Genomic DNA, 10,918 nt, shown 5'->3' with positions numbered 1-10,918 from the left:
CGACACTTCGGATGCTGCTATGGCAGCAGATGCTGAAGCTGCAGCGGCTGAATAGCCTCTTCTTAGTGTGCACTCTGCCCTTCTATCAAAAGGGTCTTGCAGACTCGACCCATCATCTGCAGGCACCTGTCACGGAAGGTGTACAGAAAACTAGAAGACACAAAATGAAGATCCGACTGACTGGATCCAAAACTAAGGAACCAAAGGGAGAGCCCTGCAACAGACCTGGCTCTCTCCCTAACTGCTCAGCCTATGCAAAAATCTCAATGGTAGATGATCGCATATCCTCGTTCCTCGACTGTATAACACCTGAACACCCTATAATAGTGAGGGGACACGACCACCGGCTCCCTACACTTGATACGGAGGGAGTCAGGGTCACCTGGGATCCAGCAAACAGGAAAACACAAATGAATGAACAAAACTGTAGAAGACTCAGTAGTAGCATCCAGCATGCACACACTCCAGGAAGTTGTATAAACCGCAAAGTGATGCAATATGGGAAGGGATTTAAAGGGATGCAATCAGTGCAACTACATGACAGCTGAGAGAGGCTAACCAGATGAGAAAACGAAAGCAAAACAAAAGGAACCTCAAGGAGGAGGTTCTGAAGAACGTCTGTCAGAGCTTCTCAGATGTCTGGTGGTGACAGCACTAGAGTGCGTCTAGACAACTTGGCTATGGCCATATCAACCCTGGGAATGGAACCCCACGATTCCATCAAGGATTTCGCCATTGGGAACATCATCTTGAATCTGCAAGTCCGGACTGGTCCTTTCTCCGTTTTTTTCCATTCAGTACGCATGACTGAACAGAGGGTCTCATCCGCCTTAAAGACACGCTGTGCCCGACCGGCGGGATCGGAGGACTCCCCAACGTCAACATCCTGGTCCCCCAACCTGATGGACTTCATAAGCTTTTGAGTTTTTTCTGGAGGTAAAAAACATGAGGTTAATTCCTCCTCGTCAGAGGATGATGAGCCCACAGAAAGGACAGCGGGTCTCTCGCTTGGTGTGGTGACCTCCATAGGAGTTTGGGAGGGTCCCGGCAACCTCTCATTGAACAGCTTGACTACCCCCTTAATTGAGTCATCCACATAACACCTAGCCCACTGATACATTTCCTGCATAGTGGGTTCAGTAGTGCTATGGGAACGGCAGCTGTCACATCTTGAATACGGGCAGTTGTCGTCTAGGGGGGTATTACAGTCGTAACAGGCCAAGTGCTTGTGCTTGGCGGTGGATTTCCGCTGGTCAGAGTCTCACGGAGAAGACATGACTGCGAAAGGAAAGAGGAGGATTAAAAACGTATTCAGCAATGAGAAGACAAAACACCACCTTAAGAATAAGCCAGCATTCGAGCCACGTCCGCGAACCATGCGTGGCGAGGCCAATCTGGGGCGATGAGAACGGTCGGAATCCCTTCCGCCTCGATCTTGCGTAGAACCTTCGGTAGCAGAGGAAGCGGAGGGAAGAAATAGAGGAGGCTGAAGTCCTGCCACGGAGACACCAGCGCGTCCACCCCGTACGCCTTCGCATCCCTGGTGAGAGCCAGGAACACCGGGAGCTTGTTGTTGAGCCTGGACGCCATCAAGTCCACATCCAGACGGCCCCATCTGCGGCAGACGTCTTCGAATACATCCGGATGCAGAGACCACTCGCCTGGATCCACCTTGTTGCAGCTTAGAAAGTCCGCTGTCCAGTTGTCTACTCCTGGAATGTATACCGCTGACAACATCGGAACGTGCGACTCTGCCCACAGCAGAATTCTCGTCACCTCTTGCATCACCATCCGGCTGCGGGTCCCGCCTTGATGGTTGATGTAAGCCACAGCTGTGGCATTGTCCGACTGAATCCTCACCGGGCGGCCCGTAAGGAGAGGAGTCCTATGGGAGAGGGAGTGAAAAATCGCCCTCACCTCCAGAATGTTGATCGGAAGGCAGTGGCGTTGCTAAAGCTGGTGTCACCCGGTGTGGTAGAAAATGGTGGATCTGGGAGGACTTGGAGACTGGAAGAAACACTCTGGCGGCCGAGGTATCCAAAACCATCCCCAGGAAGGAGAGCCTCTGGGACGGGAGGAGAGAGGACTTTGGGAAATTGATCAGCCAGCCGAACTGTTCCAGAGTCTGAACAGTGATCTGGATGCCGTCCTCGGCCTGTGGAAGCGAGAGGGCCTTTATTAGGATGTCGTCTAGGTAGGGCAGCAAAGGAATGCCCCTGGTACGAAAAAGCGCCATGAGCGGCGCTAGGATCTTGGTAAAGACCCGAGGGGCGGTCACTAACCCGAAAGGAAGGGCGACGAACTGATAGTGTCGACCACCAATGGCGAAGCGCAGGAATCATTGGTGAGATTCTGCGATTGGGACATGCAGATAGGCATCCTGGATGTCTATGGACGCGAGGAACTCCCCTGGAAGAAGAGAAACAATAACGGAGCGGAGGGATTCCATTCGAAACCTCCGCACCCGCAGAAACTTGTTGAGCAGCTTTAGATCCAGGATCGGGCGCACCGACCCTTCCTTCTTTGGGACCACAAACAGGTTTGAATAGAAACCTGTGCCCTGTTCCTCTGGGGGAACTGGGGTAATAACCCCGGTCCAGAAGGGAGGAAACTGCCATCAAGAGGTCCGAAGCTCGGGCCGGATTCCCCGGAAAGCGAGAAGGGAAAAAACGTTCCGGTGGTCTGGACGCGAATTCTTGTAACCCAACGTTACAACTTCTAGAGCCTAGGCGTCCTGAACATGAGCCCTCCAAACCTGCTGATAGGAGAGCAGGCGGCCCCCCACCACGAGGAGTGGGGGCATCCCTTCATGCGGAAGACTGCTTGGGAGCAGTAGGGCGTCCCGACTGTGCTCTCGGGCGCCAGGAAGGCTGGGGCTTGAAGGAGGGCTTCTTGCGGGAGGAGTCCTGTGACCCCCCTGCGGAGGAGGCCGGCGACGTCCTGCTAGAAGAGAAGCGGCGAAAGGACTGGTACCGGAAGACCTGGTCCGAAAGGGGCGCTTAGATCTATGCTGGGGAAGATGTAGCGGCCCCCTGTAGCGGCAGAGATGAACTCATCCAGTTGAGCCCCAAAAAGTCTGGAACCCTCAAAGGGAAGGTTATCAAGGGAACGCTTGGAAGAAGCGTCGGCATCCCACACCTTCAACCAGACCTCTCTGCGCTGGATGACCGAGAGGGCTGAAATGCGTGCAAAGAGGGAAGCAATGTCCATGGAAGCTTCGCAAAGGAACTTGGAAGCCTGAGACATCTGGAGAACCAAATCCAGTGTGTCAGCCGACGCATCTTGTTCCGGCAGGTCTTGGTGGTGGCGATGCAACCACACCGAAAAGGCTCTGGCCACCCAGGCCGAGGCAAAAGCAGGTAGCAGGGACGTGCCCGCCAGTGAGAAAATGGACTTGGAAAGAGAGTCCAGGCGCCTGTCCACAGCGTCCTGTAAGGAGGAGCCGCCTAAGACAGGGAGGGCCGTGTTCTTGGCTAATCTGGCCACTGGGGGATCCACCTTGGGGGGAGACCACCTTTCCACACTGTCAGCCGGAAAAGAATAAAGCATATCCATGCGTTTGGTGGCAGAGAACTTTTGATGAGGACGGTCCCAGGCCCTGGATATGACCGCAGAAAATTCCTCATGGACAGGAAACGCGGTAGCCTCCGGCTTCTTGGGCAGGAAAAGGGCGAACTCCCGACTAGTGGAAGGAGGAGAATCCCCTTGGAGGTTAAAGGTGTCACGGACAGCCGCCACTAAGTCAGCCACCATGGTGGAGACCTCATCCGAGCTGGACAATTCCCCTTCAGACTTGCGCTCCCTAGGGGGAAGGGGGGGGGGGAACGGAGTAATCCGAGGAGGGATGCTGCCGCTCACACTGCTTCTTAGTAGTCAGGCGCCCTCTGCGGGAGCCACTGAGGGGAAATGGAGTGGTTGGCGCCACAGGATTGGAAACTGCCATTTGTTCCATAAAGGACATGGCTGCCTTGGCGACTAAGGCCAAATCGGCGGCCGCGCTGGACATGGCAGATGCCCAAGCGGGAACCGCAGGCTCCGTAGGGACAGGAGGGGAGCTGGACTGGGCAAGGGAAGGAGGAGAGGGATGATCCTGTTCAGGGGCAGGGCAGGAGGCACAGATACCAGAGAGAGACAGTGGCAGAAGGCACTTCATACAGGACCCCATTGGGATCTGAGAAGAGGTCTTGGCAGCTTTAAGAGAGGCCCCAGGCTTAGGCATGATGGCAACCACAACCCAACAAGAAAAAAGGGCTAAAAAAAATCCTACCAACGAGCAACACACAGACATCCACCGGAGGGAGCAGAGAGCAGCAGGAGCTTCTCAGGAAGCGGAGGAAGGCGCCAGAGCGAAGCACTGAGGCTCCACCCCTAGGACACATCATAGTAGTGGGAAAGGAGCGCGCGCTTATGTAAAAATGGCGTCCGGTGGAGAAAGCGGCACTGCGTGGGTTAAATGTAGGCCCCCAGCAAAAACCTCCAGTGTCGGAAGCCCTCAGAAGAAGCGGGGAGCCCACAGCAGGTCGGAGCTGCCAGAGAGAAGACGCTGCCCCTAATCAGGGCCGGAGTTTCAGGCACCGGCGGTAGCAGAGAAAATGCAGTGTCTAAGAGACCCGGCAGAGATTCGTGGTATAGTGCCTCCAGGTGCCCCCTTAGAACAAAACCCATCTCCCAGCTCCCTCAGGTAGCCCATCCATTCCCCAGATATCAGGAAGTTGATCAGCCAGCCCCCACCAGATCCCAGAGGGGGGGGGCAGAGGGGAAGCCATACTTATCTGCTCCTGCAGTCTTCTCCCTCTGTTCTGTACCAGCAGGGCTCACCTCTTCAGACATATGACTCACCGGAGTACAGTGCTCTGGATGGAGGGCAGCAGCAGGTGACCCAGGAGCTGGTGGGATGCCGGAGCTAACAGGTCGAGCCCGGATCCACTTGTCTTCTTTGGGGGAAAATGGAGGCAGCGTCCAACAGACGGTGGCAGGCACTCCACGGGGGACCAGGAAAGTGCAATGCCGACCTGTGTCCCCATCTGGAAAGAAAATAACAAACCAGAGTAGCATCACTAAAGTGTCATCCTCCTTCACCAGACACTAAGCAAAGACTGAGTTCCTCCTGGTGGAGCCTGGGGGTATAGCCCGAGGATAGTGTCCCTCCTACTAATACCTCTAAGCTATACCCATGGTCTGTGTCCCCCAATGGAAAAAAGTACGAGAAAATTCACACATCACACGTGCCACGGTCAGCGCTGACCGCGGCTGTGCAGGGGTTAATACGTCGGCATCTGTGATTTCACCGATGCATACAGCAGGGGTCCAGCTATCATTGACTGCCGGACCCCTGCCGCTGATCGGACGTGGGCAGCTCCTGCACCGCCCGATCACCATGACGTACATGTACTTCTCTGGTCCTTAAGTCACGGCCGGAGATTCCTTAAAGGGAACCTGTCATGTGGATATTTGATTATAATCTAACTAATTATATACAATCATTAACTACTAAAAAGTGCCTTAGATGTATTCACTTACTGGTGTGACAGATGGTTACCTCATAATATACACACAAAGATGCCGCATGGTAATGAGCCGATTCGAGTCCAGTGTATATTTAATTCAGAGATATAGCCACTCCCGTGCCCACCTGCTGCTGATTCATATGGATAAAAACTGTCAATCAGCAGCAGGTAGGCGGGGAGACTCAGGAGCTCATGAATATTCAGGACTCATCATTATGAGCTGGAGCTTTTCAATACAAGATGTTGGCAGATTGACTGGGTCAATTAAAGAAAGTGACCCAGCATTTTGCTAAGCGAATCAGTCACTTATTTATGTTGCCCTTAGGAAACCATAAAACTGGTGACCGGTTCCCTTTAACCACCTCAGGACAAGTCGCACGCAGGATTGCGTCCTGGCGGCGGCCCTGTTATTCCTCCTGGACGCGGCGCCGCATCCTCTCGCGAGAGACGAGATTTTGTGTGAACGCGCACACACACAGGAGCACGCGTTCACAGGATCCAGAGGTAAACGAGTGCATCTACAGCCTGCCAGCGGCGATCATTCGCTGGCAGGCTGTAGATGCGATTTTTTTTTTTAACCCCAAAAAGGTATAATTAGACGCTGTTTTGATAACAGCATCTAATATACCTGCTACTTGGTCCTCTGGTGGTCCCTTTTGCTTGGATCGACCACCAGAGGACACAGGCAGCTCTGTAAGTAGCACCAACCACCACTACACTACACTCCCCCCCTGTCACTTATTAACCCCTGATCACCCCCCTGTCATTGATCACCCCCCTGTAAGGCTCCATTTAGACGTGCGTATGGGTTTTGCAGATCCGCAAAACACGGACACCGGCAATGTGCTTTCCGCATTTTGCAGATCCGCACATTGCCAGAACTATATAGAAAATGCACCCCACCGCAGTGAAAGAATTATTTTTTTCTGATCACTGTAAAAACACCGTAAAATCGCTGCGGCACTATAAAAAGACACCCCAAGGTATTCCGTGAGGGGCATGGCGAGTTCATAGATATTTTTTTTTTTGGCACAAGTTAGCGGAAGCGGAGATTTTTTTTTTTGATTTTTTTTTCTTACAAAGTCTCATATTCTACTAACTTGTGACAAAAAATAAAATCTCACATGAACTCACCATACCACTCACTGACTCCAAATCCGTAAAAATGTTTAGAAATTTATATTCCAGACTTCTTCTCACGCTTTAGGGCCCCTAAAATGCCAGTGCACATGCCCCACAAATGACCCCATTTCGGAAAGTAGACACCCCAAGGTAATCGCTGAGGGGCATATTGAGTCCATGAAAGATTGAACTTTTTGTCACAAGTTAGCGGAAAGGGAGACTTTAAAGAAAAAAATAAAAATCAATTTCCGCTTGTGCCAAAAAAAAAAACACCACGTCTATGAACTTGCCATGCCCCTCACGGAATACCTTGGGGTGTCTTCTTTCCAAAATGGGGTCACATGTGGGGTATTTATACTGCCCTGGCATTTTAGGGGCCCTAAAGCGTGAGAAGAAGTCTGGAATCCAAATGCCTAAAAATGCCCTCCTAAAAGGTACTCATTGGAATGTGGGCCCCTTTGTGCACCTAGGCTGCAAAAAAGTGTCACACATGTGGTATCGCCGTACTCAGGAGAAGTAGGGTAATGTGTTTTGGGGTGTATTTTTACATATACCCATGCTGGGTGAGAGAAATATCTCTGTCAAATGACAACTTTGTATAAAAAAAATTGGAAAAGTGTTCTTTTAGAGAGATATTTCTCTCACCCAGCATGGGTATATGTAAAAAGACACACCAAAACACATTGCCCTACTTCTCCTGGGTACGGCGATACCACGTGTGACACTTTTTTTGCAGCCTAAAGTGCGCAAAGGGGCCCAAATTCCAATGAGTATCTTTTAGGAGGGCATTTTTAGGCATTTGGATTTTCACGCTTTAGGGCCCCTAAAATGCCAGGGCAGTATAAATACCCCACATGTGACCCCATTTTGGAAAGAAGACACCCCAAGGTATTCCGTGAGGGGTATGGTCAGTTCATGTAAAATTTTATTTTGTCACAAGTTAAATAAAAAAATAATCATTTTCCGCTAACTTGTGACAAAAAATAAAAAACTTCCATGAACTAACTATGCCCATCAGCGAATACCTTAGGGTGTCTACTTTCTGAAATGGGGTCATTTGTGGGGTGTTTCTACTGTCTGGGCATTGTAGAACCTCAGGAAACATGACAGGTGCTCAGAAAGTCAGAGTGGCTTCAAAATGCGGAAATTCACATTTTTGTACCATAGTTTGTAAACGCTATAACTTTTACCCAAACCAATAAATATACACTTATTGCATTTTTTTTTATCAAAGACATGTAGAACAATAAATTGAGAGATAAAAAAAAGTATATAGAAATGTAGTTTTATTTGAAAAAATTTACAACCAAAAGTGAAAAATGGCAATTTCGATTAATATAAAAAAAAAGTAAAAAATGTCAGCAGCAATGAAATACCACCAAATGAAAGCTCTATTAGTGAGAAGAAAATGAGGTAAAATTAATTTGGGTGGTAAGTTGTATGACCGAGCAATAAACCGTGAAAGTAGTGTAGTGCAGAATTGTAAAAAGTGGTCTGGTCATTAAGGGGGGGTTTAAGCTAGGGGGGCTGAGGTGGTTAAGGGGTTCAATTTATCTAATATATAAAACTGAGTGTATATGTATATCCGCTAAAGGAATCCACACTGTCGCATTTACAATCACAAAATTTGGCACACAGGTACATCAGGTGTCCGGGAAGGTTTTAGACCAGGTCTCAGCTCTCTAGCATGTACCGTTCCTGAGATATTCCCCAAAAATGCAAATATGGCACCATCACATGACCTGCATTAGCCAATAGAAGCTTGCAGGTTTTTCACTCATATCCCAACTGCCATACAAACAGTCACGTTCCCTTTCAGCTAATAGAAGCTCGCAGGCAGTCTCCACATACAGTTTTACACCAGGTTTTCATAACCCACCCATTTTTCTTCACTGCTGTAGGTCAGATGTAGAAGGGCAGGGTGCTGTTGATGACACTGTTAAAGGGGTTCTCCAGGAATTAAAAAAACATTTAAATACTTAAATATTTTATAATAAAAATATTCACAAATACCTTTCATTAGTTATAATGGATCATTTTGTCTAGGGAGCAATCATCTGAAAAAAAAAAAAAAAAAAGCTGCCGTGCTATCAGTACACACAAAACCTGTCCTAATCACACAAGTTACTTCACCACAATGCTGCCTCATCCTCCTCTCAGGAATCATAATTCTGAATACAGGTGAATCTCTGTGAGAATGGAGATCATGAGGAGACATGAGAAAAGGGTGAGGTGTGGCTAATGAGCAGCAGCACTTGTTTACATTACCCATTACCACAGCCTGTCCTGTCCGTCCTCTCTGTACTTAATGTCTCCTCATGAACTAAATTCCCCAGAGATTCAGCTAAAATTCTTATCAGCTGTATTCAGGATCATAATCCCTGACAAGCAGAGAGGAGGAGGAGGCAACTCTTCACCTCAGTGTTGTAAAGTAACTTGTCCTCATGTGTGGTCAGAACAGGTTGTGTGTGAACTAATGGCACAGAGGCCATTTTGTTTCCCCTGATGATTGCTCCCCAGACAAAACAAGCTATTATAACTAATGAAAGGTATTTGAGACTATATTTATAATAAAATAATATTTAAGTATTTTAATTTTCTTAATTCCCAGGAGGTCACAGTTCAGGGGCAGGTAGGGCAGCCATTCAGGTCACCCCCCCCCCCCCAAAAGACAGACCTAAAAACGCCACCCCCAGCTAAGCTACACCCCCTCCCCGGTTAGGCCATGCCCCAATACGCAGCCAACGGGGATTTAAAATAAATGACATAACTTAATTTTTACCTTCAGCGGCAGGGGAGGGAGAGAGGGTGACTTTCTCCCTGCAGATCACGCAGTGCTGCTGTCTGAGTCAGCTGTTCAAAAGGATATCCCTGTGTCCATCCAGGCCTGCGCTGGGCGGAGGACAGGGAGTCTGAAAGACGGACTGTCTGGCCTAAAACCGGACCTCTGGCCACCCCAACGGGCAGGCTGCTGTGGAGGTTACAGTTAAGGGGACAGTCCGCTATGGAGGTCAGTGTTAAGGGGCAGATTGCTATAAAGGCCACTGTGAAGTAGACGTGGTGTTGTGGAAATCACTAATAAACGGGCGGTATGCTGTGGAGGTCAGTGTTAAGGGGGCAGGGTGCTGTGGAGGTCAGTGTTATAGTGGATACTCTCAATACCTTTTAACGACACAAACATAAAAATAAAAAAAATAATAGATTAAATATACCCGAACAATGGATGTGTGCAGACAACCTATCAAATACCTTATATACCCACCAAGCCAGCTCAGGACATGCGATTTCTTTCATGAGCTACGCGCTTCTGACAGTCAAATGTGTACTTTAACCCTCTGGCATAAAACTAGAGGCAGATAACATTTTTATGTGACTGCAGGATCAGATTACATGAATGCATATGGGTCTGTACAGTAGCCGGGTATACAATTCTCAGTGATTATTTCTTCCTGAATCAGACAACCCTATAGAACAGGTAAGTACTTACCTGGTAAGGTCCATGCTGCTGCGCTGTATTCACCAGGATGGAGTGATGATGTCACACTGACAACAAATGACCGCTATAGCTAATCACTGGCCTTGTAGGGTGCTTTGTTCCAGTGAACGACTGCAGCAGTCAATTATTGTCAACGTGACATCACAGGTGCATCAGTGTAAATAAATTCCTGGGGAGAGAAATTAAGTGGTGGTGTGGGCTAAGGCCTGTTTCACACTTGCCTTGTTCTTTTCCAGTATTGAGATCCAGCAGAAAACTGTTCCATTTAGTCCTAAAGCATACTGAATGGAAACAGATCCATTCAGGATGGCTTCTGTTACATCAGCATTCTGTTTTGTGACCAGACATAAAACCCCTGCAAGCTCCAGTTTTGCGTCTGGTCATCAAAACGGAACAAACCGCATCAGTCACTAAAAACAACAGTAAGTCAATGGTAAATAGAAGCCTTAAAAAACTGGATCCACCACCCATCAACTGTCAATGTATTTAATGATAGATCAGTTTTTTCCACAACTGCATCCTAATGTGCAAAAACCAAACCGATGTTTAATTCTGGAATTAAACGCGAGTGTGTAACAGGTCTAAGTCAGTTAAGTACATACCTGTTTTTTTATTTCAGGAGGATTCTGGTTTTTTTCCCATTTCTTCCTGAAACTAGACAACCCCTTTAAGGCATATAGGAAAATAAGTGACAACCATAAGGAGCCGCATAGCTTCTGATCCTGTTGCCACTTTTAAAAACGTTGAAAGAAACCACTAAGGAATTCAAATGGCGATATATAATTTGCAAAGA

The sequence above is a fragment of the Bufo gargarizans genome, chromosome 1 (genome assembly GCF_014858855.1).
Source record: "Bufo gargarizans isolate SCDJY-AF-19 chromosome 1, ASM1485885v1, whole genome shotgun sequence".
Classification (NCBI taxonomy): domain Eukaryota; kingdom Metazoa; phylum Chordata; class Amphibia; order Anura; family Bufonidae; genus Bufo; species Bufo gargarizans.
Note: the sequence above shows the minus strand (reverse complement) of the source record.